The sequence below is a fragment of the Amia ocellicauda genome, unplaced genomic scaffold (assembly GCF_036373705.1).
Source record: "Amia ocellicauda isolate fAmiCal2 unplaced genomic scaffold, fAmiCal2.hap1 HAP1_SCAFFOLD_82, whole genome shotgun sequence".
Taxonomy (NCBI): Eukaryota; Metazoa; Chordata; class Actinopteri; order Amiiformes; family Amiidae; genus Amia; species Amia ocellicauda.
Window position 1 is genome coordinate 322,381 of NW_027103008.1, and position 21,215 is coordinate 343,595.

The 21,215-nt window shown below is 46.1% G+C and overlaps 17 non-coding genes and 40 pseudogenes across 17 annotated transcripts; all 57 read right to left on the minus strand.

Annotated features, from left to right (window-relative positions):
- Positions 1-183: 183 nt before the first annotated feature.
- On the minus strand, positions 184-302 carry LOC136743931 (uncharacterized; annotated as a pseudogene).
- A 221-nt stretch (positions 303-523) lies between these two features.
- Positions 524-642, minus strand: LOC136744056 (uncharacterized; annotated as a pseudogene).
- Positions 643-857: 215 nt separating this feature from the next.
- LOC136744022 (5S ribosomal RNA) lies at positions 858-976 on the minus strand. The gene has a single exon (XR_010815872.1). It is a non-coding gene; the product is annotated as a 5S ribosomal RNA (ribosomal RNA).
- A 215-nt stretch (positions 977-1,191) lies between these two features.
- Positions 1,192-1,310, minus strand: LOC136743894 (uncharacterized; annotated as a pseudogene).
- Positions 1,311-1,527: 217 nt separating this feature from the next.
- LOC136744111 (5S ribosomal RNA) lies at positions 1,528-1,646 on the minus strand. The gene has a single exon (XR_010815913.1). It is a non-coding gene; the product is annotated as a 5S ribosomal RNA (ribosomal RNA).
- A 220-nt stretch (positions 1,647-1,866) lies between these two features.
- LOC136743855 (uncharacterized) lies at positions 1,867-1,985 on the minus strand (annotated as a pseudogene).
- Positions 1,986-2,202: 217 nt separating this feature from the next.
- Positions 2,203-2,321, minus strand: LOC136744096 (5S ribosomal RNA). Its single transcript, XR_010815898.1, has one exon. It is a non-coding gene; the product is annotated as a 5S ribosomal RNA (ribosomal RNA).
- Positions 2,322-2,538: 217 nt separating this feature from the next.
- On the minus strand, positions 2,539-2,657 carry LOC136743831 (5S ribosomal RNA). Its single transcript, XR_010815850.1, has one exon. It is a non-coding gene; the product is annotated as a 5S ribosomal RNA (ribosomal RNA).
- Positions 2,658-2,878: 221 nt separating this feature from the next.
- Positions 2,879-2,997, minus strand: LOC136744097 (5S ribosomal RNA). Its single transcript, XR_010815899.1, has one exon. It is a non-coding gene; the product is annotated as a 5S ribosomal RNA (ribosomal RNA).
- Positions 2,998-3,213: 216 nt separating this feature from the next.
- LOC136744087 (5S ribosomal RNA) lies at positions 3,214-3,332 on the minus strand. The gene has a single exon (XR_010815889.1). It is a non-coding gene; the product is annotated as a 5S ribosomal RNA (ribosomal RNA).
- Positions 3,333-3,549: 217 nt separating this feature from the next.
- LOC136743865 (uncharacterized) lies at positions 3,550-3,668 on the minus strand (annotated as a pseudogene).
- Positions 3,669-3,883: 215 nt separating this feature from the next.
- LOC136744040 (uncharacterized) lies at positions 3,884-4,002 on the minus strand (annotated as a pseudogene).
- Positions 4,003-4,223: 221 nt separating this feature from the next.
- LOC136744006 (uncharacterized) lies at positions 4,224-4,342 on the minus strand (annotated as a pseudogene).
- A 225-nt stretch (positions 4,343-4,567) lies between these two features.
- LOC136743996 (uncharacterized) lies at positions 4,568-4,686 on the minus strand (annotated as a pseudogene).
- Positions 4,687-4,906: 220 nt separating this feature from the next.
- On the minus strand, positions 4,907-5,025 carry LOC136743976 (uncharacterized; annotated as a pseudogene).
- Positions 5,026-5,242: 217 nt separating this feature from the next.
- On the minus strand, positions 5,243-5,361 carry LOC136743944 (uncharacterized; annotated as a pseudogene).
- Positions 5,362-5,584: 223 nt separating this feature from the next.
- LOC136743979 (uncharacterized) lies at positions 5,585-5,703 on the minus strand (annotated as a pseudogene).
- A 216-nt stretch (positions 5,704-5,919) lies between these two features.
- On the minus strand, positions 5,920-6,038 carry LOC136744026 (uncharacterized; annotated as a pseudogene).
- A 223-nt stretch (positions 6,039-6,261) lies between these two features.
- LOC136743962 (uncharacterized) lies at positions 6,262-6,380 on the minus strand (annotated as a pseudogene).
- Positions 6,381-6,596: 216 nt separating this feature from the next.
- Positions 6,597-6,715, minus strand: LOC136743995 (uncharacterized; annotated as a pseudogene).
- Positions 6,716-6,938: 223 nt separating this feature from the next.
- Positions 6,939-7,057, minus strand: LOC136744102 (5S ribosomal RNA). The gene has a single exon (XR_010815904.1). It is a non-coding gene; the product is annotated as a 5S ribosomal RNA (ribosomal RNA).
- Positions 7,058-7,283: 226 nt separating this feature from the next.
- LOC136743859 (uncharacterized) lies at positions 7,284-7,402 on the minus strand (annotated as a pseudogene).
- Positions 7,403-7,628: 226 nt separating this feature from the next.
- On the minus strand, positions 7,629-7,747 carry LOC136743832 (5S ribosomal RNA). The gene has a single exon (XR_010815851.1). It is a non-coding gene; the product is annotated as a 5S ribosomal RNA (ribosomal RNA).
- A 216-nt stretch (positions 7,748-7,963) lies between these two features.
- LOC136743972 (uncharacterized) lies at positions 7,964-8,082 on the minus strand (annotated as a pseudogene).
- Positions 8,083-8,304: 222 nt separating this feature from the next.
- Positions 8,305-8,423, minus strand: LOC136744014 (uncharacterized; annotated as a pseudogene).
- A 215-nt stretch (positions 8,424-8,638) lies between these two features.
- LOC136743963 (uncharacterized) lies at positions 8,639-8,757 on the minus strand (annotated as a pseudogene).
- Positions 8,758-8,976: 219 nt separating this feature from the next.
- On the minus strand, positions 8,977-9,095 carry LOC136743881 (uncharacterized; annotated as a pseudogene).
- Positions 9,096-9,319: 224 nt separating this feature from the next.
- On the minus strand, positions 9,320-9,438 carry LOC136744058 (uncharacterized; annotated as a pseudogene).
- A 215-nt stretch (positions 9,439-9,653) lies between these two features.
- Positions 9,654-9,771, minus strand: LOC136743879 (uncharacterized; annotated as a pseudogene).
- A 221-nt stretch (positions 9,772-9,992) lies between these two features.
- On the minus strand, positions 9,993-10,111 carry LOC136744064 (uncharacterized; annotated as a pseudogene).
- Positions 10,112-10,326: 215 nt separating this feature from the next.
- On the minus strand, positions 10,327-10,445 carry LOC136743899 (uncharacterized; annotated as a pseudogene).
- A 219-nt stretch (positions 10,446-10,664) lies between these two features.
- On the minus strand, positions 10,665-10,783 carry LOC136743943 (uncharacterized; annotated as a pseudogene).
- A 210-nt stretch (positions 10,784-10,993) lies between these two features.
- On the minus strand, positions 10,994-11,112 carry LOC136744045 (5S ribosomal RNA). The gene has a single exon (XR_010815874.1). It is a non-coding gene; the product is annotated as a 5S ribosomal RNA (ribosomal RNA).
- A 224-nt stretch (positions 11,113-11,336) lies between these two features.
- Positions 11,337-11,455, minus strand: LOC136743966 (uncharacterized; annotated as a pseudogene).
- A 220-nt stretch (positions 11,456-11,675) lies between these two features.
- LOC136744108 (5S ribosomal RNA) lies at positions 11,676-11,794 on the minus strand. Its single transcript, XR_010815910.1, has one exon. It is a non-coding gene; the product is annotated as a 5S ribosomal RNA (ribosomal RNA).
- Positions 11,795-12,015: 221 nt separating this feature from the next.
- Positions 12,016-12,134, minus strand: LOC136744074 (uncharacterized; annotated as a pseudogene).
- A 215-nt stretch (positions 12,135-12,349) lies between these two features.
- On the minus strand, positions 12,350-12,468 carry LOC136744001 (uncharacterized; annotated as a pseudogene).
- Positions 12,469-13,021: 553 nt separating this feature from the next.
- On the minus strand, positions 13,022-13,139 carry LOC136743880 (uncharacterized; annotated as a pseudogene).
- Positions 13,140-13,360: 221 nt separating this feature from the next.
- LOC136744065 (uncharacterized) lies at positions 13,361-13,479 on the minus strand (annotated as a pseudogene).
- Positions 13,480-13,694: 215 nt separating this feature from the next.
- LOC136743870 (uncharacterized) lies at positions 13,695-13,813 on the minus strand (annotated as a pseudogene).
- Positions 13,814-14,033: 220 nt separating this feature from the next.
- Positions 14,034-14,152, minus strand: LOC136743833 (5S ribosomal RNA). The gene has a single exon (XR_010815852.1). It is a non-coding gene; the product is annotated as a 5S ribosomal RNA (ribosomal RNA).
- A 209-nt stretch (positions 14,153-14,361) lies between these two features.
- Positions 14,362-14,480, minus strand: LOC136743903 (uncharacterized; annotated as a pseudogene).
- A 1,431-nt stretch (positions 14,481-15,911) lies between these two features.
- LOC136744038 (uncharacterized) lies at positions 15,912-16,040 on the minus strand (annotated as a pseudogene).
- A 209-nt stretch (positions 16,041-16,249) lies between these two features.
- On the minus strand, positions 16,250-16,378 carry LOC136744039 (uncharacterized; annotated as a pseudogene).
- A 219-nt stretch (positions 16,379-16,597) lies between these two features.
- LOC136743975 (5S ribosomal RNA) lies at positions 16,598-16,716 on the minus strand. The gene has a single exon (XR_010815868.1). It is a non-coding gene; the product is annotated as a 5S ribosomal RNA (ribosomal RNA).
- Positions 16,717-16,929: 213 nt separating this feature from the next.
- On the minus strand, positions 16,930-17,048 carry LOC136744092 (5S ribosomal RNA). The gene has a single exon (XR_010815894.1). It is a non-coding gene; the product is annotated as a 5S ribosomal RNA (ribosomal RNA).
- A 215-nt stretch (positions 17,049-17,263) lies between these two features.
- On the minus strand, positions 17,264-17,382 carry LOC136743983 (uncharacterized; annotated as a pseudogene).
- A 209-nt stretch (positions 17,383-17,591) lies between these two features.
- On the minus strand, positions 17,592-17,710 carry LOC136744007 (uncharacterized; annotated as a pseudogene).
- Positions 17,711-17,920: 210 nt separating this feature from the next.
- Positions 17,921-18,040, minus strand: LOC136744055 (uncharacterized; annotated as a pseudogene).
- Positions 18,041-18,258: 218 nt separating this feature from the next.
- Positions 18,259-18,377, minus strand: LOC136743904 (uncharacterized; annotated as a pseudogene).
- A 198-nt stretch (positions 18,378-18,575) lies between these two features.
- On the minus strand, positions 18,576-18,694 carry LOC136743850 (uncharacterized; annotated as a pseudogene).
- A 210-nt stretch (positions 18,695-18,904) lies between these two features.
- LOC136744103 (5S ribosomal RNA) lies at positions 18,905-19,023 on the minus strand. The gene has a single exon (XR_010815905.1). It is a non-coding gene; the product is annotated as a 5S ribosomal RNA (ribosomal RNA).
- A 223-nt stretch (positions 19,024-19,246) lies between these two features.
- Positions 19,247-19,365, minus strand: LOC136744090 (5S ribosomal RNA). Its single transcript, XR_010815892.1, has one exon. It is a non-coding gene; the product is annotated as a 5S ribosomal RNA (ribosomal RNA).
- Positions 19,366-19,582: 217 nt separating this feature from the next.
- On the minus strand, positions 19,583-19,701 carry LOC136744109 (5S ribosomal RNA). Its single transcript, XR_010815911.1, has one exon. It is a non-coding gene; the product is annotated as a 5S ribosomal RNA (ribosomal RNA).
- A 554-nt stretch (positions 19,702-20,255) lies between these two features.
- On the minus strand, positions 20,256-20,373 carry LOC136743885 (uncharacterized; annotated as a pseudogene).
- A 220-nt stretch (positions 20,374-20,593) lies between these two features.
- LOC136743998 (5S ribosomal RNA) lies at positions 20,594-20,712 on the minus strand. The gene has a single exon (XR_010815870.1). It is a non-coding gene; the product is annotated as a 5S ribosomal RNA (ribosomal RNA).
- A 221-nt stretch (positions 20,713-20,933) lies between these two features.
- On the minus strand, positions 20,934-21,052 carry LOC136744066 (uncharacterized; annotated as a pseudogene).
- Between the last annotated feature and the right edge of the window lie 163 nt (positions 21,053-21,215).

Genomic DNA, 21,215 nt, shown 5'->3' on the forward strand with positions numbered 1-21,215 from the left:
CTGGCGGGTATTGACGGAACTTCCAGCAGAAAAAAAAAGAAAAATGAAAAATGGAGGGAAAAATATCAGTGCAGCAAAGGGTGTTGAATGTAGCCGGGTACGTGTACAATTCTTCAATTATTTATCCTCCAGACTGAAAGAGAGTATTAAGAGCTACGATGAAGTTACCCAGGAAACGTTAAAAGCTTGCAGCACCTGGTATTTCTAGTAGTTCACCCATCCAAGTACTGACCAGGCCCTGCCCCGTTTAGCTACCGAGATCTGACGAGATCGGGCGCATTCAGGACAGTGTGGCCACAAGCCGAGAGGCCTGGCAGCATGATGTCTCTTAAAGGTTGGCGGGTATTGATGAAACTTCCAGCAAAAAAAAAAAAAAAAAAAAAAAGAAAAATGGATGGAAAAATATCAGTGCAGCAAAGGGTGTTGACAGTAGCTGGGTACGTGTACAATACTTAAATTATATCTCCTCCAGACAGAAAGAGAGTATTAAGAGCTACGATGAAGTTACCCAGGAGACGTAAGAAGCTTGCAGCACCTGGTATTTCCTGGATGTCACCCATCCAAATAATGACCAGGCCCTGCCACGTTTTGCTTCTAAGATCTGACAAGATCGGGCGCGTTCAGGACGGTGTGGCCGCAAGCCAAGAGGCCTGGCTGCATGATGTCTCTTAAAGGCTGGCGGGTATTGACGAACTTCCAGAAAAAATAAAAAAGTAAAAGAAAAATGGAGGGAAAAATATCAGTGCAGCAAAGGGAGTTGAAAGTATTCGGGTACTTGTACAATTCTTCAAATTTATCTCCTCCAGACAGAAAGAGAGTATTAAGAGCTACGATGAAGTTACCCAGGAGCCGTAAAAAGCTTGCAGCACCTGGTATTTCCAGGAGGTCACCCATCCAAGTACTGACCAGGCCCTGTCCCGTTTAGCTTTTGAGATCTGATGAGATCGGGCGCGTTCAGGACGGTGTGGCTGCAAGCCAAGAGGTCTGGCTGCATGATGTCTCTTAAAGGCTGGAGGGTATTGACGGAACTTCCAGCAAAGAACAAAAGAAAAAAGAAAAATGAAGGGAAAAATATCAGTGCAGCAAAGGGTGTTGAAAGTAGCCGGGTACGTGTACAATACTTCAATTATATCTCCTCCAGACAGAAAGAGAGTATTAAGAGCTACGATGAAGTTACCCAGGAGACGAAAAAGCTTGCAGCACCTGGTATTTCCAGGAGATTACCCATCCAAGTACTGACCAGGCCCTGCTCTGTTTAGCTTCCGAGATCTGACAAGATCGGGCACGTTCAGGACGGTGTGGCCGCAAGCCAAGATGCCTGGCTGCATGATGTCTCTTAAAGTCTGGCGGGTATTGACGGAACTTCCAGCAAAAAAAAAAAAGATAAAAGAAAAATTGAGGGAAAAATATCAGTGCAGCAAAGTGTGTTGAAAGTAGCCGGGTACGTGTACAATTCTTCAATAATATCTCCTCCAGACTGAAAGAGAGTATTAAGAGCTACGATGAAGTTACCCAGGAGACGTAAAAAGCTTGCAGCACCTGGTATTTCCAGGAGGTCTTCCATCCAAGTACTGACCAGGCCCTGCCCCGTTTAGTTTCCGAGATCTGACGAGATCGGGCGCGTTCAGGACGGTGTGGCTGCAAGCCAAGAGGTCTGGCTGCATGATGTCTCTTAAAGGCTGGAGGGTATTGACGGAACTTCCAGCAAAAAAAAATTAATAAATAATTAGAAAAATGGAGGGAAAAAGATCAGTGCAGCAAAGGGTGTTGAAAGTAGCCGGGTACGTGTACAATACTTCAAATATATCTCCTCCAGACAGAAAGAGAGTACTAAGAGCTACGATGAAGTTACCCAGGAGACGAAAAAGCTTGCAGCACCTGGTATTTCCAGTAGGTCACCCATCCAAGTAGTGACCAGGCCCTGCCCCGTTTAGCTTCCAAGATCTGACGAGATCGGGCGCGTTCAGGACGGTGTGGCCGCAAGCCGAGATGCCTGGCTGCATGATGTCTCTTAAAGGCTGGCGGGTATTGACAGAACTTCCAGCAAAGAAAAACATAAAAAAAGAAAAATGGAGGTAAAAATATCAGTGCAGCAAAGGCTGTTGAATGTAGCTGGGTACGTGTGCAATTCCTCAATTATAACACCTCCAGACAGATAGAGAGTATTAAGAGCTACGATGAAGTTACCCAGGAGACGTAAAAAGCTTGCAGCACCAGGTATTTCCAGGAGGTCACCCATTAAAGTACTGACCAAGCCCTGGCCCGTTTAGCTTCCGAGATCTGACGAGATCGGGCGCGTTCAGGACGGTGTGGCCGCAAGCCGAGAGTCCTGGCTGCATGATGTCTCTTAAAGGCTGGAGGGTATTGACGGAACTTCCAGCAAAGAACAAAAGAAAAAAGAAAAATGGAGGGAAAAATATCAGAGCAAGCAAAGGGTGTTGAAAGTAGCCGGGTACGTGTACAATTCTTCAATAATATCTCCTCCAGACTGAAAGAGAGTATTAAGAGCTACGATGAAGTTACCCAGGAGACGTAAAAAGCTTGCAGCACCTGGTATTTCCAGGAGGTCTTCCATCCAAGTACTGACCAGGCCCTGCCCCGTTTAGTTTCCGAGATCTGACGAGATCGGGCGCGTTCAGGACGGTGTGGCTGCAAGCCAAGAGGTCTGGCTGCATGATGTCTCTTAAAGGCTGGAGGGTATTGACGGAACTTCCAGCAAAAAAAAATTAATAAATAATTAGAAAAATGGAGGGAAGAAGATCAGTGCAGCAAAGGGTGTTGAACGTAGCCGGGTACGTGTACAATACTTCAAATATATCTCCTCCAGACAGAAAGAGAGTACTAAGAGCTACGATGAAGTTACCCAGGAGACGTAAAAAGCTTGCAGCACCAGGTATTTCCAGGAGGTCACCCATTAAAGTACTGACCAAGCCCTGGCCCGTTTAGCTTCCGAGATCTGACGAGATCGGGCGCGTTCAGGACGGTGTGGCCGCAAGCCGAGAGTCCTGGCTGCATGATGTCTCTTAAAGGCTGGAGGGTATAGACGGAACTTCCAGCAAAGAACAAAAGAAAAAAGAAAAATGGAGGGAAAAATATCAGTGCAGCAAAGGGTGTTGAAAGTAGCCGGGTATGTGTACAATTCTTCAATAATATCTCCTCCAGACTGAAAGAGAGTATTAAGAGCTACGATGAAGTTACCCAGGAGACGTAAAAAGCTTGCAGCACCTGGTATTTCCAGGAGGTCTTCCATCCAAGTACTGACCAGGCCCTGCCCCGTTTAGTTTCCGAGATCTGACGAGATCGGGCACGTTCAGGACGGTGTGGCTGCAAGCCAAGAGGTCTGGCTGCATGATGTCTCTTAAAGGCTGGAGGGTATTGACGGAACTTCCAGCAAAGAACAAAAGAAAAAAGAAAAATGGAGGGAAAAATATCAGAGCAAGCAAAGGGTGTTGAAAGTAGCCGGGTACGTGTACAATTCTTCAATAATATCTCCTCCAGACTGAAAGAGAGTATTAAGAGCTACGATGAAGTTACCCAGGAGACGTAAAAAGCTTGCAGCACCTGGTATTTCCAGGAGGTCTCACATTCAAGTACTGACCAGGTCCTGCCCCGTTTAGCTTCCGAGATCTGACGAGATCGGGCGCGTTCAGGACGGTGTGGCCGCAAGCCAAGAGGCCTGGCTGCATGATGTCTCTTAAAGGCTGGCGGGTATTGACTGAACTTCCAGCAAGAAAAATAAAAAAAATAAAAATGGAGGGAAAAATATCAGTGCAGCAAAGGGTGTTGAAAGTAGCCTGGTACGTGTACAATACATCAATTATATCTCCTCCAGACACATAGAGAGTATTAAGAGCTACGATAAAGTTACCCAGGAGACGTAAAAAGTTTGCAGCACCAGGTATTTCCAGGAGGTCCCACATTCAAGTAATGACCAGGCCCTGCCCCGTTTAGCTTCCGAGATCTGACGAGATGGGGCGCGTTCAGGACGGTGTGGTTGCAAGCCAAGAGGCCTGGCTGCATGATGTCTCTTAAACGCTGGAGGGAATTGATGGAACTTCCAGCAAGAAAAAAAAAAAAAAAAAATAGAAAAATGGAGGGAAAAATATCAGTGCAGCAAAGGGTGTTGAAAGCAGCTGGGTACGTGTACAATTCTTCAATTATATCTCCTGCAGACAGAAAGAGAGTATTAAGAGCTACGATGAAGTTACCCAGGAGACGTAAAAAGCTTGCAGCACCTGGTATTTCTTGGAGGTCTCCAATCCAAGTACTGACCAGGCCCTGCCCCGTTTAGCTTCCGTGATCTGACGAGATCGGGCGCATTCAGGACTGTGTGGCCACAAGCCGAGAGGCCTGGCTGCATGATGTCTCTTAAAGGTTGGCGGGTATTGACGGAACTTCCAGCAAAAAAAAAAAAAAAAAAAAAGAAAAAAGAAAAATGGATGGAAAAATATCAGTGCAGCAAAGGGTGTTGACAGTAGCTGGGTACGTGTACAATACTTCAATTATATCTCCTCCAGACAGATAGAGAGTATTAAGAGCTACAATAAAGTTACCCAGGAGACGTAAAAGCTTGCAGCACCAGGTATTTCCAGGAGGTCTCACATTCAAGTACTGACCAGGTCCTGCCCCGTTTAGCTTCCGAGATATGACGAGATCGGGCACGTTCAGGACGGTGTGGCCGCAATCCGAGATGTCTGGCTGCATGATGTCTCTTAAAGGCTGGCGGGTATTGACGGAACATCCAAAAAAAAAAAAAAAAAAGAAAAAAGAAAAACGGAGGGAAAAATATCAGTGCAGTAAAGGGTGTTGAAAGTAGCCGGGTACGTGTTCATTACTTCAATCATATCTCCTTCAGAAAGAAAGAGAGTATTAAGAGCTACGATGAAGTTACCCAGGAGACATAAAAAGCTTGCAGTACCTGGTTTTTCCAGGAGGTCACCCATCCAAATACTGACCAGGCCCTGCCACGTTTTGCTTCCAAGATCTAACAAGAACGGGCGCGTTCAGGACGGTGTGGCCGCAAGCCAAGCGGCCTGGCTGCATGATGTCTCTTAAAGGCTGGAGGGTAATGACGGAACTTCCAGCAAAAAAAAAAAAAAAAAAAGAAAAATGGAGGGAAAAATATCAGTGCAGCAAAGGCTGTTGATAGTAGCTGGGTACGTGTACAATTCCTCAATTATAACACCTCCAGACAGATAGAGAGTATTAAGAGCTACGATGAAGTTACCCAGGAGACGTAAAAAGCTTGCAGCACCTGGTATTTCCAGGAGGTCACCCATCCAAGTCGTAACCAGGCCCTGTACCCTTTAGCTTCCGAGACCTGATGAGATCGGGCGCGTTCAGGATGGTGTGGCCGCAAGCCAAAAAGTCTGCCTGCATGAAGTCTCTTAAAGGCTGGCGGGTATTGACGGAACTTCTAGCAAAAAAAAAAAAAAATTAAAAAATATAAAAATGGAGGGAAAAATATCAGTGCAGCAAAGGGTGTTGAAAGTAGCCGGGTACGTGTACAATTCTTCAATTATAACACCTCCAGACAGATAGAGAGTATTAAGAGCTACGATGAAGTTACCCAGGAGACGTAAAAAGCTTGCAGCACCTGGTATTTCCAGGAGGTCACCCATCCAAGTACTGACCAGGCCCTGCCCCGTTTATCGTCTGAGATCTGACGAGATTGGGCGTCTTCAGGACGGTGTGGCCTCAAGCCAAGAGGCCAGGCTGCATGATGTCTCTTAAAGGCTGGCGGGTTATGACGGAACTTCCAGCAAAAAAAAAAAGAAAAAAGAAAAATCGAGGGAAAAATATCAATGCAGCAAAGGGTGTTGAAAGTAGCCAGGTACGTGTAATTTTCTTCAATTATATCTCCTCCAGACAGAAAGAGAGTATTAAGAGCAACGATGAAGTTACCCAGTAGACGTAAAAAGCTAGCAGCACCTGGCATTTCCAGGAGGTCACTCATTCAAGCACTAACCAGGTCCTGTCCCGTTTAGCTTCCGAGATCTGACAAGATCAGGCGCGTTCAGGATGGTGTGGCCGAAAGCCAAGCGGTCTGGCTGCATGATGTCCCCTAAAGGCTGGCGGGTATTGACTGAATTTCCAGCTAAAAAAAGAAAAAAAGAAAAAATATAAAAATGGAGGGAAAAATATCAGTGCAGCAAAGGGTGTTGAAAGTAGCCGGGTACGTGTACAACAATTCAATTATATCTCCTCCAGTCAGAAAGAGAGTATTAAGAGCTACGATAAAGTTACCCAGGAGACGTAAAAAGCTTGCAGCACCAGGTATTTCCAGGAGGTCTCACATTCAAGTAATGACCAGGCCCTGCCCCGATTAGCTTCCGAGATCTGACGAGATCGGGCGCGTTCAGGACGCTGTGGCCGCAAGCCAAGAAGCCCGGCTGCATGATGTATCTTAAAGGCACGAGGGTATTGACGGAACTTCCAGCAAAAAAAAAAAGAAAAAAGAAAAATCGAGGGAAAAATATCAGTGCAGCAAAGGGTGTTGAAAGTAGCCTTGTACGTGTATTTTTCTTCAATTATATCTCCTCCAGACAGAAAGAGAGTATTAAGAGCTACGATGAAGTTACCCAGTAGACGTAAAAAGCTAGCAGCACCTGGCATTTCCAGGAGGTCACTCATTCAAGCACTAACCAGGTCCTGTCCCGTTTAGCTTCCGAGATCTGACGAGATCAGGCGCGTTCAGGATGGTGTGGCCGAAAGCCAAGCGGTCTGGCTGCATGATGTCCCCAAAAGGCTGGCGGGTATTGACGGAATTTCCATCTAAAAAAAGAAAAAAAGAAAAAATATTAAAATGGAGGGAAAAATATCAGTGCAGCAAAGGGTGTTGAAAGTAGCCGGGTACGTGTACAATTCTTCAATTATATCTCCTCCAGACTGAAAGACAATATTAAGAGCTACGATGAAGTTACCCAGGAGACGTAAAAAGCTTGCAGCACCAGGTATTTCCAGGAGGTCACCCATCCAAGTACTGACCAGACCTTGCCCCGTTTAGCTTCCGAGATCTGACGAGATCGGGCGCATTCAGGACGGTGTGGCCGCAAGCCAAAAAGCCTGGCTGCATGATGTCTCTTAAAGGCTGGCGGGTATTGACGGAACTTCTAGCAAAAAAAAAAAAAAAATTAAAAAAAACAGAAAAACGGAGGGAAAAATATCAGTGCAGCAAAGGGTGCTGAAAGTAGCCGGGTACGTGTACAATTCTTCAATTATATCTCCTCCAGATTTAAAGAGAGTATTAAGAGCTACGATGAAGTTACCCAGGAGACGTAAAAAGCTTGCAGCACCTGGTATTTCCAGGAGGTCACCCATCCAAGTACTGACCAGGACCTGCCCCGTTTAGCTTCCGAGATCTGACGAGATCGGGCGCGTTCAGGACGCTGTGGCCACAAGCCGAGAAGCCTGGCTGCATGATGTATCTTAAAGGCACGAGGGTATTGACGGAACTTCTAGCAAAAAAAAAAAAAAAATTAAAAAAAACAGAAAAACGGAGGGAAAAATATCAGTGCAGCAAAGGGTGCTGAAAGTAGCCGGGTACGTGTACAATTCTTCAATTATATCTCCTCCAGATTTAAAGAGAGTATTAAGAGCTACGATGAAGTTACCCAGGAGACGTAAAAAGCTTGCAGCACCTGGTATTTCCAGGAGGTCACCCATCCAAGTACTGACCAGGACCTGCCCCGTTTAGCTTCCGAGATCTGACGAGATCGGGCGCGTTCAGGACGCTGTGGCCGCAAGCCGAGAAGCCTGGCTGCATGATGTATCTTAAAGGCACGAGGGTATTGACGGAACTTCTAGCAAAAAAAAAAAAAAAAAAGAAAAATGGAGGGAAAAATATCAGTGCAGCAAAGGCTGTTGAAAGTAGCAGGGTACGTGTACAATTCCTCAATTATAACACCTCCAGACAGATAGAGAGTATTAAGAGCTACGATGAAGTTACCCAGGAGACGTAAAAAGCTTGCAGCACCAGGTATTTCCAGGAGGTCTCCCATCCAAGTACTGACCAGGCCCTGCCCGGTTTAGTTTCAGAGATCTTACGAGATCGGGCGCATTCTGTACGGTGTGGCTACAAGCCGAGAGTCCTGGCTGCATGATGTCTCTAAAAGACTGGCGGGTATTGACGGAACTTCCAGCAATAAAAAAAAAAAAAAAGAAATAGAAAAATGGAGGGAAAAATATCAGTGCAGCAAAGGGTGTTGAAAGTAGCAGGGTACGTGTACAATTCTTCAATTATATCTCCTGCAGACAGAAAGAGAGTATTAAGAGCTACGATGAAGTTACCCAGGAGACGTAAAAAGCTTGCAGCACCTGGTATTTCTAGGAGGTCTCCCATCCTAGTACTGACCAGGTCCTGCCCCGTTTATCGTCTGAGATCTGACGAGATTGGGCGTCTTCAGGACGGTGTGGCCTCAAGCCAAGAGGCCAGGCTGCATGATGTCTCTTAAAGGCTGGCGGGTTATGACGGAACTTCCAGCAAAAAACAAAAGAAAAAAGAAAAATGGATGGAAAAATATCAGTGCAGCAAAGCGTGTTGAAGGTAGCCGGGTACGTGTACAGTTCTTCAATTATATCTCCTCCAGACAGATAGAGAGTATTAAGAGCTACGATAAAGTTACCCAGGAGACGTAAAAGCTTGCAGCACCAGGTATTTCCAGGAGGTCTCACATTCAAGAAATGACCAGGTCCTGCCCCGTTTAGCTTCCGAGATCTGACGAGATCGGGCGCGTTCAGGACGGTGTGGCCGCAAGCCGAGATGTCTGGCTGCATGATGTCTCTTAAAGGCTGGCGGGTATTGACGGAATTTCCAGCAAAAAAAAAAAAAAAAAAATAGAAAAATGGAGGGAAAAATATCAGTGCAGGAAAGGGTGTTGAAAGTAGCCGGGTACGTGTACAATTCTTCAATTATATCTCCTGGAGACAGAAGGAGAGTATTAAGAGCTACGATGAAGTTACCCAGGAGACGTAAAAGGCTTGCAGCACCTGGTATTTCTAGGAGGTCTCCCATCCAAGTACTGACCAGGCCCTGCCTCGTTTAGCTTCCAAGATCTGACGAGATCGGGCGAGTTCAGGATGGTGTGGCCGCAAGCCGAAATGCCTGGCTGCATGATGTCTCTTAAAGGTTGGCGGGTATTGACGGAACTTCCAGAAAAAATAAAAAATAAAAAAAGAAAAAAGAAAAATGGATGGAAAAATATCAGTGCAGCAAAGGGTGTTGACAGTAGCTGGATACGTGTACAATACTTCAATTATATCTCCTCCAGACAGAGAGAGAGTACTAAGAGCTACGATAAAGTTACCCAGGAGACGTAAAAGCTTGCAGCACCTGGTATTTCCAGGAGGTCTCACATTCAAGTACTGACCAGGTCCTGCCCCGTTTAGCTTCCGAGATCTGACGATATCATGCGCATTCAGGACGGTGTGGCCGAAAGCCGAGAGGCCCGGCTGCATGATGTCTCTTTAAGGCTGGCGGGTATTGACGGAACTTCCAGCAAAAAAAAAAGAAAAAAGAAAAATGGAGGGAGAAATATCAGTGCAGCAAAGGGTTTTGAAAGTAGCCGGGTACGTGTACAATTCTTCAATAATATCTCCTACAGACTGAAAGAGAGTATTAAGAGCTATGATGAAGTTACCCAGGAGACGTAAAAAGCTTGCAGCACCTGGTATTTCCAGGAGGTCTCACATCCAAGTACTGACCAGGCCCTGCCCCGTTAGCTTCCGAGATCTGATGAGATCGGGCGCGTTCAGGACGGTGTGGCCGCAAGCCAAGAGGCCTGGCTGCATGATGACTCTTAAAGGCTGGCGGGTATTGACGGAACTTCCAGCAAAAAATAAAAAATAAATAAATAGAAAAATGGAGGGAAAAATATCAGTGCAGGACAGGGTGTTGAAAGTAGCCGGGTACATGTACAATTCTTCAATTATATCTCCTCCAGACTGAATGAGAGTATTAAGAGCTACGCTGAAGTTACCCAGGAGATGTAAAAAGCTTTCAGCACCTGGTATTTCCAGGAGGTCACCCATTCAATTACTGACCAGGCCCTGCCCAGTTTTTCTTCCGAGATCTGACGAGATCTTGCGTCTTCAGGACGGTGTGGCCTCAAGCCAAGAGGCCTGGCTGCATGATGTCTCTTAAAGGCTGGAGGGTATTAATGGAACTTCCAGCAAAAAACAAAAGAAAAAAGAAAAATGGAGGGAAAAATATCAGTGCAGCAAAGCGTGTTGAAGGTAGCCGGGTACGTGTACAATTCTTCAATTATATCTCCTCCAGACTGATAGAGAGTATTAAGAGCTACGATAAAGTTACCCAGGAGACGTAAAAGCTTGCAGCACCAGGTATTTCCAGGAGGTCTCACATTCAAGTACTGACCAGGTCCTGCCCCGTTTAGCTTCCGAGATCTGACGAGATCGGGCGCGTTCAGGACGGTGAGGCCGCAAGCCGAGATGTCTGGCTGCATGATGTCTCTTAAAGGCTGGCGGGTATTGATGGAATTTCCAGCAAAAAAGAAAAAAAAAAAAATAGAAAAATGGAGGGAAAAATATCAGTGCAGGAAAGGGTGTTGAAAGTAGCCGGGTACGTGTACAATTCTTCAATTATATCTCCTGGAGACAGAAAGAGAGTATTAAGAGCTACGATGAAGTTACCCTGGAGACGTAAAAGCTAGCAGCACCAGGTATTTCCAGGAGGTCTCACATTCATGTACTGACCAGGTCCTGCCCCGTTTAGCTTCCGAGATCTGACGAGATCGGGCGCGTTCAGGATGGTGTGGCCGCAAGCCGAGATGCCTGGCTGCATGATGTCTCTTAAAGGCTGGCGGGTATTGACGGAACTGCCAGCAAAAAAAAAAAAGAAAAATAGAGGGAAATATACCAGTGCAGCAAAGGGTGTTGAAAGTAGCCGGGTACGTGTACAATTCTTCAATTATATCTCCTGGAGACAGAAAGAGAGTATTAAGAGCTACGATGAAGTTACCCAGGAGACGTAAAAAGCTTGCAGCACCTGGTATTTCTAGGAGGTCTCCCATCCAAGTACTGACCAGGCCCTGCCCCGTTTTGCTTCCGAGATCTGACGAGATCGGGCGCATTCAGGATGGTGTGGCCGCAAGCCGAGAGGCCTGGCTGCATGATGTCTCTTAAAGGTTGGCGGGTATTGACGGAACTTCCAGAAAAAAAAAAAAAGAAAAAAAGAAAAAAGAAAAATGGATGGAAAAATATCAGTGCAGCAAAGGGTGTTGACAGTAGCTGGATACGTGTACAATACTTCAATTATATCTCCTCCAGACAGAGAGAGAGTATTAAGAGCTACGATAAAGTTACCCAGGAGACGTAAAAGCTTGCAGCACTAGGTATTTCCAGGAGGTCTCACATTCATGTACTGACCAGGTCCTGCCCCGTTTAGCTTCCGAGATCTGACGAGATCGGGCGCGTTCAGGATGGTGTGACCGCAAGCCGAGATGCCTGGCTGCATGATGTCTCTTAAAGGCTGGCGGGTATTGACGGAACTTCCAGCAAAAAAAAAAAAAAAAAAAAATGGAAAATGGAGGGAAAAATATCAGTGCAGCAAAGGCTGTTGAAAGTAGCCGGGTACGTGTACAATTCTTCAATTATATCTCCTCCAGACTGAAAAAGAGTATTAAGAGCTACGATGAAGTTTCCCAGGAGACGTAAAAAGCTTGCAGCACCAGGTATTTCCAGGAGGTCTCCCATCCAAGTACTGACGAGGCCCTGCCCCGTTTAGCTTCCGAGATCTGACGAGATCGGGCGTGTTCAGGACGGTGTGGCCGCAAGCCAAGAGGCCGGGCTGCATGATGTCTCTTAAAGGCTGGCGGGTATTGACGGAACTTCCAGCAAAAAATAAAAAATAAATAAATAGAAAAACGGAGGGAAAAATATCAGTGCAGGACAGGGTGTTGAAAGTAGCCGGGTACATGTACAATTCTTCAATTATATCTCCTCCAGACTGAATGAGAGTATTAAGAGCTACGCTGAAGTTACCCAGGAGATGTAAAAAGCTTTCAGCACCTGGTATTTCCAGGAGGTCACCCATCCAATTACTGACCAGGACCTGCCCAGTTTTTCTTCCGAGATCTGACGAGATCTTGCGTCTTCAGGACGGTGTGGCCTCAAGCCAAGAGGCCTGGCTGCATGATGTCTCTTAAAGGCTGGAGGGTATTGATGGAACTTCCAGCAAAAAACAAAAGAAAAAAGAAAAATGGAGGGAAAAATATCAGTGCAGCAAAGCGTGTTGAAGGTAGCCGGGTACGTGTACAATTCTTCAATTATATCTCCTCCAGACAGATAGAGAGTATTAAGAGCTACGATAAAGTTACCCAGGAGACGTAAAACCTTGCAGCACCAGGTATTTCCAGGAGGTCTCACATTCAAGAAATGACCAGGTCCTGCCCCGTTTAGCTTCCGAGATCTGACGAGATCGGGCGCGTTCAGGACGGTGTGGCCGCAAGCCGAGATGTCTGGCTGCATGATGTCTCTTAAAGGCTGGCGGGTATTGACGGAATTTCCAGCAAAAAAAAAAAAAAAAAAATAGAAAAATGGAGGGAAAAATATCAGTGCAGGAAAGGGTGTTGAAAGTAGCCGGGTACGTGTACAATTCTTCAATTATATCTCCTGCAGACTGAAAGAGAGTATTAAGAGCTACGATAAAGATACCCAGGAGACGTAAAACCTTGCAGCACCTGGTATTTCCAGGAGGTCTCACATTCAAGTACTGACCAGGTCCAGCTCCGTTTAGCTTCCGAGATCTGACGATATCATGCGCATTCATGACGGTGTGGCCGAAAGCCGAGAGGCCCGGCTGCATGATGTCTCTTTAAGGCTGGCGGGTATTGACGGAACTTCCAGCAAAAAAAAAAAGAAAAAAGAAAAATGGAGGGAAAAATATCAGTGCAGCAAAGGGTTTTGAAAGTAGCCGGGTACGTGTACAATTCTTCAATAATATCTCCTACAGACTGAAAGAGAGTATTAAGAGCTATGATGAAGTTACCCAGGAGACGTAAAAAGCTTGCAGCACCTGGTATTTCCAGGAGGTCTCACATCCAAGTACTGACCAGGCCCTGCCCCGTTAGCTTCCGAGATCTGATGAGATCGGGCGCGTTCAGGACGGTGTGGCCGCAAGCTAAGAGGCCTGGCTGCATGATGTCTCTTAAAGGCTGGCGGGTATTGACGGAACTTCCAGCAAAAAATAAAAAATAAATAAATAGAAAAATGGAGGGAAAAATATCAGTGCAGGACAGGGTGTTGAAAGTAGCCGAGTACATGTACAATTCTTCAATTATATCTCCTCCAGACTGAATGAGAGTATTAAGAGCTACGCTGAAGTTACCCAGGAGATGTAAAAAGCTTTCAGCACCTGGTATTTCCAGGAGGTCACCCATTCAATTACTGACCAGGCCCTGCCCAGTTTTTCTTCCGAGATCTGACGAGATCTTGCGTCTTCAGGACGGTGTGGCCTCAAGCCAAGAGGCCTGGCTGCATGATGTCTCTTAAAGGCTGGAGGGTATTGATGGAACTTCCAGCAAAAAACAAAAGAAAAAAGAAAAATGGAGGGAAAAATATCAGTGCAGCAAAGCGTGTTGAAGGTAGCCGGGTACGTGTACAATTCTTCAATTATATCTCCTCCAGACAGATAGAGAGTATTAAGAGCTACGATAAAGTTACCCAGGAGACGTAAAAGCTTGCAGCACCAGGTATTTCCAGGAGGTCTCACATTCAAGTACTGACCAGGTCCTGCCCCGTTTAGCTTCCGAGATCTGACGAGATCGGGCGCGTTCAGGACGGTGTGGCCGCAAGCCGAGATGTCTGGCTGCATGATGTCTCTTAAAGGCTGGCGGGTATTGATGGAATTTCCAGCAAAAAAAAAAAAAAAAAAAATAGAAAAATGGAGGGAAAAATATCAGTACAGGAAAGGGTGTTGAAAGTAGCCGGGTACGTGTACAATTCTTCAATTATATCTCCTGGAGACAGAAAGAGAGTATTAAGAGCTACGATGAAGTTACCCTGGAGACGTAAAAAGCTTGCAGCACCTGGTATTTCTAGGAGGTCTCCCATCCAAGTACTGACCAGGCCCTGCCCCGTTTAGCTTCCGAGATCTGACGAGATCAGGCACATTCAGGACGGTGTGGCCACAAGCCAAAAGGGCTGGCTGCATGATGTCTCTTAAAGGTTGGCGGGTATTGACGGAACTTCCAGCAAAAAAAAAAAAAAAAAATGGATGGAAAAATATCAGTGCAGCAAGGGGTGTTGACAGTAGCTGGGTACGTGTACAATACTTTAATTATATCTCCTCCAGACAGATAGAGAGTATTAAGAGCTACGATAAAGTTACCCAGGAGACGTAAAAGCTTGCAGCACCAGGTATTTCCAGGAGGTCTCACATTCATGTACTGACCAGGTCCTGCCCCGTTTAGCTTCCGAGATCTGACGAGATCGGGCGCGTTCAGGATGGTGTGGCCGCAAGCCGAGATGCCTGGCAGCATCATGTCTCTTAAAGGCTGGCGGGTATTGACGGAACTGCCAGCAAAAAAAAAAGAAAAATAGATGGATATACACTCACATAAAGGATTATTAGGAACACCTGTTCAATTTCTCATGAATGCAATTATCTAACCAACCAATCACATGGCAGTTGCTTCAATGCATTTAGGGGTGTGGTCCTGGTCAAGACAATCTCCTGAACTCCAAACTGAATGTCTGAATGGGAAAGAAAGGTGATTTAAGCAATTTTGAGCGTGGCATGGTTGTTGGTGCCAGACGGGCCGGTCTGAGTATTTCACAATCTGCTCAGTTACTGGGATTTTCACGCACAACCATTTCTAGGGTTTACAAAGAATGGTGTGAAAAGGGAAAAACATCCAGTATGTGGCAGTCCTGTGGGCAAAAATGCCTTGTTGATGCTAGAGGTCAGAGGAGAATGGGCCGACTGATTCAAGCTGATAGAAGAGCAACTTTGACTGAAATAACCACTCGTTACAACCGAGGTATGCAGCAAAGCATTTGTGAAGCCACAACACGTACAACCTTGAGGCGGATGGGCTACAACAGCAGAAGACCCCACCGGGTACCACTCATCTCCACTACAAATAGGAAAAAGAGGCTACAATTTGCACAAGCTCACCAAAATTGGACAGTTGAAGACTGGAAAAATGTTGCCTGGTCTGATGAGTCTCGATTTCTGTTGAGACATTCAGATGGTAGAGTCAGAATTTGGTGTAAACAGAATGAGAACATGGATCCATCATGCCTTGTTACCACTGTGCAGGCTGGTGGTGGTGGTGTAATGGTGTGGGGGATGTTTTCTTGGCACACTTTAGGCCCCTTAGTGCCAATTGGGCATCGTTTAAATGCCACGGCCTACCTGAGCATTGTTTCTGACCATGTCCATCCCTTTATGACCACCATGTACCCATCCTCTGATGGCTACTTCCAGCAGGATAATGCACCATGTCACAAAGGTCGAATCATTTCAAATTGGTTTCTTGAACATGACAATGAGTTCACTGTACTAAACTGGCCCCCACAGTCACCAGATCTCAACCCAATAGAGCATCTTTGGGATGTGGTGGAACGGGAGCTTCGTGCCCTGGATGTGCATCCCACAAATCTCCATCAACTGCAAGATGCTATCCTATCAATATGGGCCAACATTTCTCAAGAATGCTTTCAGCACCTTGTTGAATCAATGCCACGTAGAATTAAGGCAGTTCTGAAGGCGAAAGGGGGTCAAACACAGTATTAGTATGGTGTTCCTAATAATCCTTTAGGTGAGTGTATACCAGTGCAGCAAAGGGTGTTGAAAGTAGCCGGGTACGTGTACAATTCTTCAATTATATCTTCTCCAGAGAGAAAGAGAGTATTAAGAGCTACGATGAAGTTCCCCAGGAGACATAAAAAGCTGGCAGCACCTGGTATTTCCAGGAGGTCTCACATTTAAGTACTGACCAGGTCCTGCCCCGTTTAGCTTCCGAGATCTGACAAGATCGGGCAAGATCGGGCGCGTTCAGGATGGTGTGGCCGCAAGCCGAGATGCCTGGCTGCATGATGTCTCTTAAAGGCTGGCGGGTATTGACGGAACTGCCAGCAAAAAAAATAAGAAAAATAGAGGGATATATACCAGTGCAGCAAAGGGTGTTGAAAGTAGCCGGGTACGTGTACAATTCTTCAATTATATCTTCTCCAGAGAGAAAGAGAGTATTAAGAGCTACGATGAAGTTCCCCAGGAGACATAAAAAGCTGGCAGCACCTGGTATTTCCAGGAGGTCTCACATTTAAGTACTGACCAGGTCCTGCCCCGTTTAGCTTCCGAGATCTGACAAGATCGGGCAAGATCGGGCGCGTTCAGGACGGTGTGGCCGCAAGCCGAGATGTCTGGCTGCATGATGTCTCTTAAAGGCTGGCGGGTATTGACGGAATTTCCAGCAAAAAAAAAAAAAAAAAAAAAGAAAAATGGAGGGAAAAATATCAGTGCAGGAAAGGGTGTTGAAAGTAGCCGGGTACGTGTACAATTCTTCAATTATATCTCCTGGAGACAGAAAGAGAGTATTAAGAGCTACGATGAAGTTACCCAGGAGACGTAAAAAGCTTGCAGCACCTGGTATTTCTAGGAGGTCTCCCATCCAAGTACTGACCAGGCCCTGCCCCGTTTAGCTTCCGAGATCTGACGAGATCGGGCGCATTCAGGACGGTGTGGCCACAAGCCGAAAGGCCTGGCTGCATGATGTCTCTTAAAGGTTGGCAGGTATTGACGGAACTTCCAGCAAAAAAAAAAAAAAAAGAAAAATGGATGGAAAAATATCAGTGCAGCAAAGGGTGTTGACAGTAGCTGGGTACGTGTACAATTCTTCAATTATATCTCCTCCAGACAGATAGAGAGAATTAAGAGCTACGATAAAGTTACCCAGGAGACGTAAAAGCTTGCAGCACCAGGTATTTCCAGGAGGTCTCCCATCCAAGTACTGACCAGGTCCAGCCCCGTTTAGCTTCCGAGATCTTACGAGATCGGGCGCGTTCAAGACGGTGTGGCCGCAAGCCGAGAGGCCTGGCTGCATGATGTCTCTTAAAGATTGGCGGGTATTGACGGAACTTCCAGCAAAAAAAAAAAAAAAAAAGAAAAATGGATGGAAAAATATCAGTGCAGCAAAGGGTGTTGACAGTAGCTGGGTACGTGTACAATACTTCATTTATATCTCCTCCAGAAAGATAGAGAGTATTAAGAGCTACGATAAAGTTACCCAGGAGACGAAAAAGCTAGCAGCACCAGGTATTTCCAGGAGGACTCACATTCATGTACTGACCAGGTCCTGCCCCGTTTAGCTTCCGAGATCTGACGAGATCGGGCGCATTCAGGACGGTGTGGCCACAAGCCGAAAGGCCTGGCTGCATGATGTCTCTTAAAGGTTGGCGGGTATTGACGGAACTTCCAGCAAAAAAAAAAAAAAAAAATGGATGGAAAAATATCAGTGCAGCAAAGGGTGTTGACAGTAGCTGGGTACATGTACAATACTTCAATTAAATCTCCTCCAGACAGATAGAGAGTATTAAGAGCTACGATAAAGTTACCCAGGAGACGTAAAAGCTTGCAGCACTAGGTATTTCCAGGAGGACTCACATTCGTGTACAGACCAGGTCCTGCCCCGTTTAGCTTCCGAGATCTGACGAGATCGGGCGCGTTCAGGATGGTGTGGCCGCAAGCCGAGATGCCTGGCTGCATGATGTCTCTTAAAGGCTGGCGGGTATTGACATAACTGCCAGCAAAAAAAAAAAAGAAAAATAGAGGGAAAAATACCAGTGCAGCAAAGGGTGTTGAAAGTAGCCGGGTACGTTTACAATTCTTCAATTATATCTTCTCCAGACATAAAGAGAGTATTAAGAGCTACGATAAAGTTCCCCAGGAGACGTAAAAAGCTGGCAGCACCTGGTATTTCCAGGAGGTCTCACATTTAAGTACTGACCAGGTCCTGCCCCGTTTAGCTTCTGAGATCTGACAAGATCGGGCGCGTTCAGGACGGTGTGGCCGGCAAGCCGAGATGTCTGGCTGCATGATGTCTCTTAAAGGCTAGCGGGTATTGACGGAATTTCCAGCAAAAAAATAAAAAAGAAAAAAGAAAAATGGATGGAAAAATATCAGTGCAGCAAAGGGTGTTGACAGTAGTTGGGTACGTGTACAATACTTCAATTATATCTCCTCCAGACAGATAGAGAGTATTAAGAGCTACGATAAAGTTACCCAGGAGACGTAAAAGCTTGCAGCACCAGGTATTTCCAGGAGGTCTCACATTCATGTACTGACCAGGTCCTGCCCCGTTTAGCTTCCGAGATCTGACGAGATCGGGCGCGTTCAGGATGGTGTGGCCGCAAGCCGAGATGCCTGGCTGCATGATGTCTCTTAAAGGCTGGCGGGTATTGACATAACTGCCAGCAAAAAAAAAAAAGAAAAATACCAGTGCAGCAAAGGGTGTTGAAAGTAGCCGGGTACGTGTACAATTCTTCAATTATATCTCCTGGAGACAGAAAGAGAGTATTAAGAGCTACGATGAAGTTACCCAGGAGACGTAAAAAGCTTGCAGCACCTGGTATTTCTAGGAGGTCTCCCATCCAAGCACTGATCAGGCCCTGCCCCGTTTAGCTTCCGAGATCTGACGAGATCGGGCGCGTTCAGGATGGTGTGGCCACAAGCCGAGATGCCTGGCTGCATGATGTCTCTTAAAGGCTGGCGGGTATTGACATAACTGCCAGCAAAAAAAAAAATGAAAAATAGAGGGAAAAATACCAGTGCAGCAAAGGGTGTTGAAAGTAGCCGGGTACGTGTACAATTCTTCAATTATATCTCCTGGAGACAGAAAGAGAGTATTAAGAGCTACGATGAAGTTACCCAGGAGACGTAAAAAGCTTGCAGCACCTGGTATTTCTAGGAGGTCTCCCATCCAAGCACTGACCAGGCCCTGCCCCGTTTAGCTTCCGAGATCTGACGAGATCGGGCGCATTCAGGACGGTGTGGCCGCAAGCCGAGATGTCTGGCTGCATGATGTCTCCTAAAGGCTGGCGGGTATTGACGGAATTTCCAGCAAAAAAAAAAAAAAAAAAAAAGAAAAATGGAGGGAAAAATATCAGTGCAGGAAAGGGTGTTGAAAGTAGCCGGGTACGTACGTGTACAATTCTTCAATTATATCTCCTGAAAACAGAAAGAGAGTATTAAGAGCTACGATGAAGTTACCCAGGAGACGTAAAAAGCTTGCAGGACCTGGTATTTCCAGGAGGTCTCCCATCAAAGTACTGACCAGGCCCTGCCCCGTTTAGCTTCCGAGATCTGACGAGATCGGGCGCGTTCAGGATGGTGTGGCCGCAAGCCAAGATGCCTGGCTGCATGATGTCTCTTAAAGGCTGGCGGGTATTGACGGAACTGCCAGCAAAAAAAAAAAAAGAAAAAGAAAAATGGATGGAAAAATATCAGTGCAGCAAATAGTGTTGACAGTAGCTGGGTACGTGTACAATACTTCAATTATATCTCCTCCAGACAGATAGAGAGTATTAAGAGCTACGATGAAGTTACCCAGGAGACGTAAAAAGCTTGCAGCACCTGGTATTTCTAGGAGGTCTCCCATCCAAGTACTGACCAGGCCCTGCTCCGTTTAGCTTCCGAGATCTGACGAGATCGGGCGCATTCAGGACGGTGTGGCCACAAGCCGAAAGGCCTGGCTGCATGATGTCTCTTAAAGGTTGGCGGGTATTGACGGAACTTCCAGCAAAAAAAAAAAAAAAAAAAAATAGAAAAATGGAGGGAAAAATATCAGTGCAGGAAAGGGTGTTGAAAGTAGCCGGGTACGTGTACAATTCTTCAATTATATCTCCTGCAGACTGAAAGAGAGTATTAAGAGCTACGATAAAGTTACCCAGGAGACGTAACAGCTTGCAGCACCTGGTATTTCCAGGAGGTCTCACATTCAAGTACTGACCAGGTCCTGCCCGTTTAGCTTCCGAGATCTGACGATATCATGCGCGTTCAGGACGGTGTGGCCGAAAGCCAAGAGGCCCGGCTGCATGATGTCTCTTTAAGGCTGGCGGGTATTGACGGAACTTCCAGCAAAAAAAAAAAGAAAAAAGAAAAATGGAGGGAAAAATATCAGTGCAGCAAAGGGTTTTGAAAGTAGCCGGGTACGTGTACAATTCTTCAATAATATCTCCTACAGACTGAAAGAGAGTATTAAGAGCTATGATGAAGTTACCCAGGAGACGTAAAAAGCTTGCAGCACCTGGTATTTCCAGGAGGTCACCCATCCAAGTACTGACCAGGCCCTGCCCCGTTAACTTCCGAGATCTGACGACATCGGGCGCGTTCAGGACGGTGTGGCCGCAAGCCAAGAGGCCTGGCTGCATGATGTCTCTTAAAGGCTGGCGGGTATTGACGGAACTTCCAGCAAAAAAAAAAAAAAAAAAAAATGGAAAATGGAGGGAAAAATATCAGTGCAGCAAAGGCTGTTGAAAGTAGCCGGGTACGTGTACAATACTTCAATTATATCTCCTCCAGACAGATAGAGAGTATTAAGAGCTACGATGAAGTTTCCCAGGAGACGTAAAAAGCTTGCAGCACCAGGTATTTCCAGGAGGTCTCCCATCCAAGTACTGACCAGGCCCTGCCCGGCTTAGCTTCCAAGATCTGATGAGATCGGGCGTGTTCAGGACGGTGTGGCCGCAAGCCAAGAGGCCTCGCTGCATGATGTCTCTTAAAGGCTGGCGGGTATTGACGGAACTTCCAGCAAAAAATAAAAAATAAATAAATAGAAAAATGGAGGGAAAAATATCAGTGCAGGACAGGGTGTTGAAAGTAGCCGGGTACATGTACAATTCTTCAATTATATCTCCTCCAGACTGAATGAGAGTATTAAGAGCTACGCTGAAGTTACCCAGGAGATGTAAAAAGCTTTCAGCACCTGGTATTTCCAGGAGGTCAACCATCCAATTACTGACCAGGCCCTGCCCAGTTTTTCTTCCGAGATCTGATGAGATCTTGCGTCTTCAGGACGGTGTGGCCTCAAGCCAAGAGGCCTGGCTGCATGATGTCTCTTAAAGGCTGGAGGGTATTGATGGAACTTCCAGCAAGAAACAAAAGAAAAAAGAAAATTGGAGGGAAAAATATCAGTGCAGCAAAGCGTGTTGAAGGTAGCCGGGTACGTGTACAATTCTTCAATTATATCTCCTCC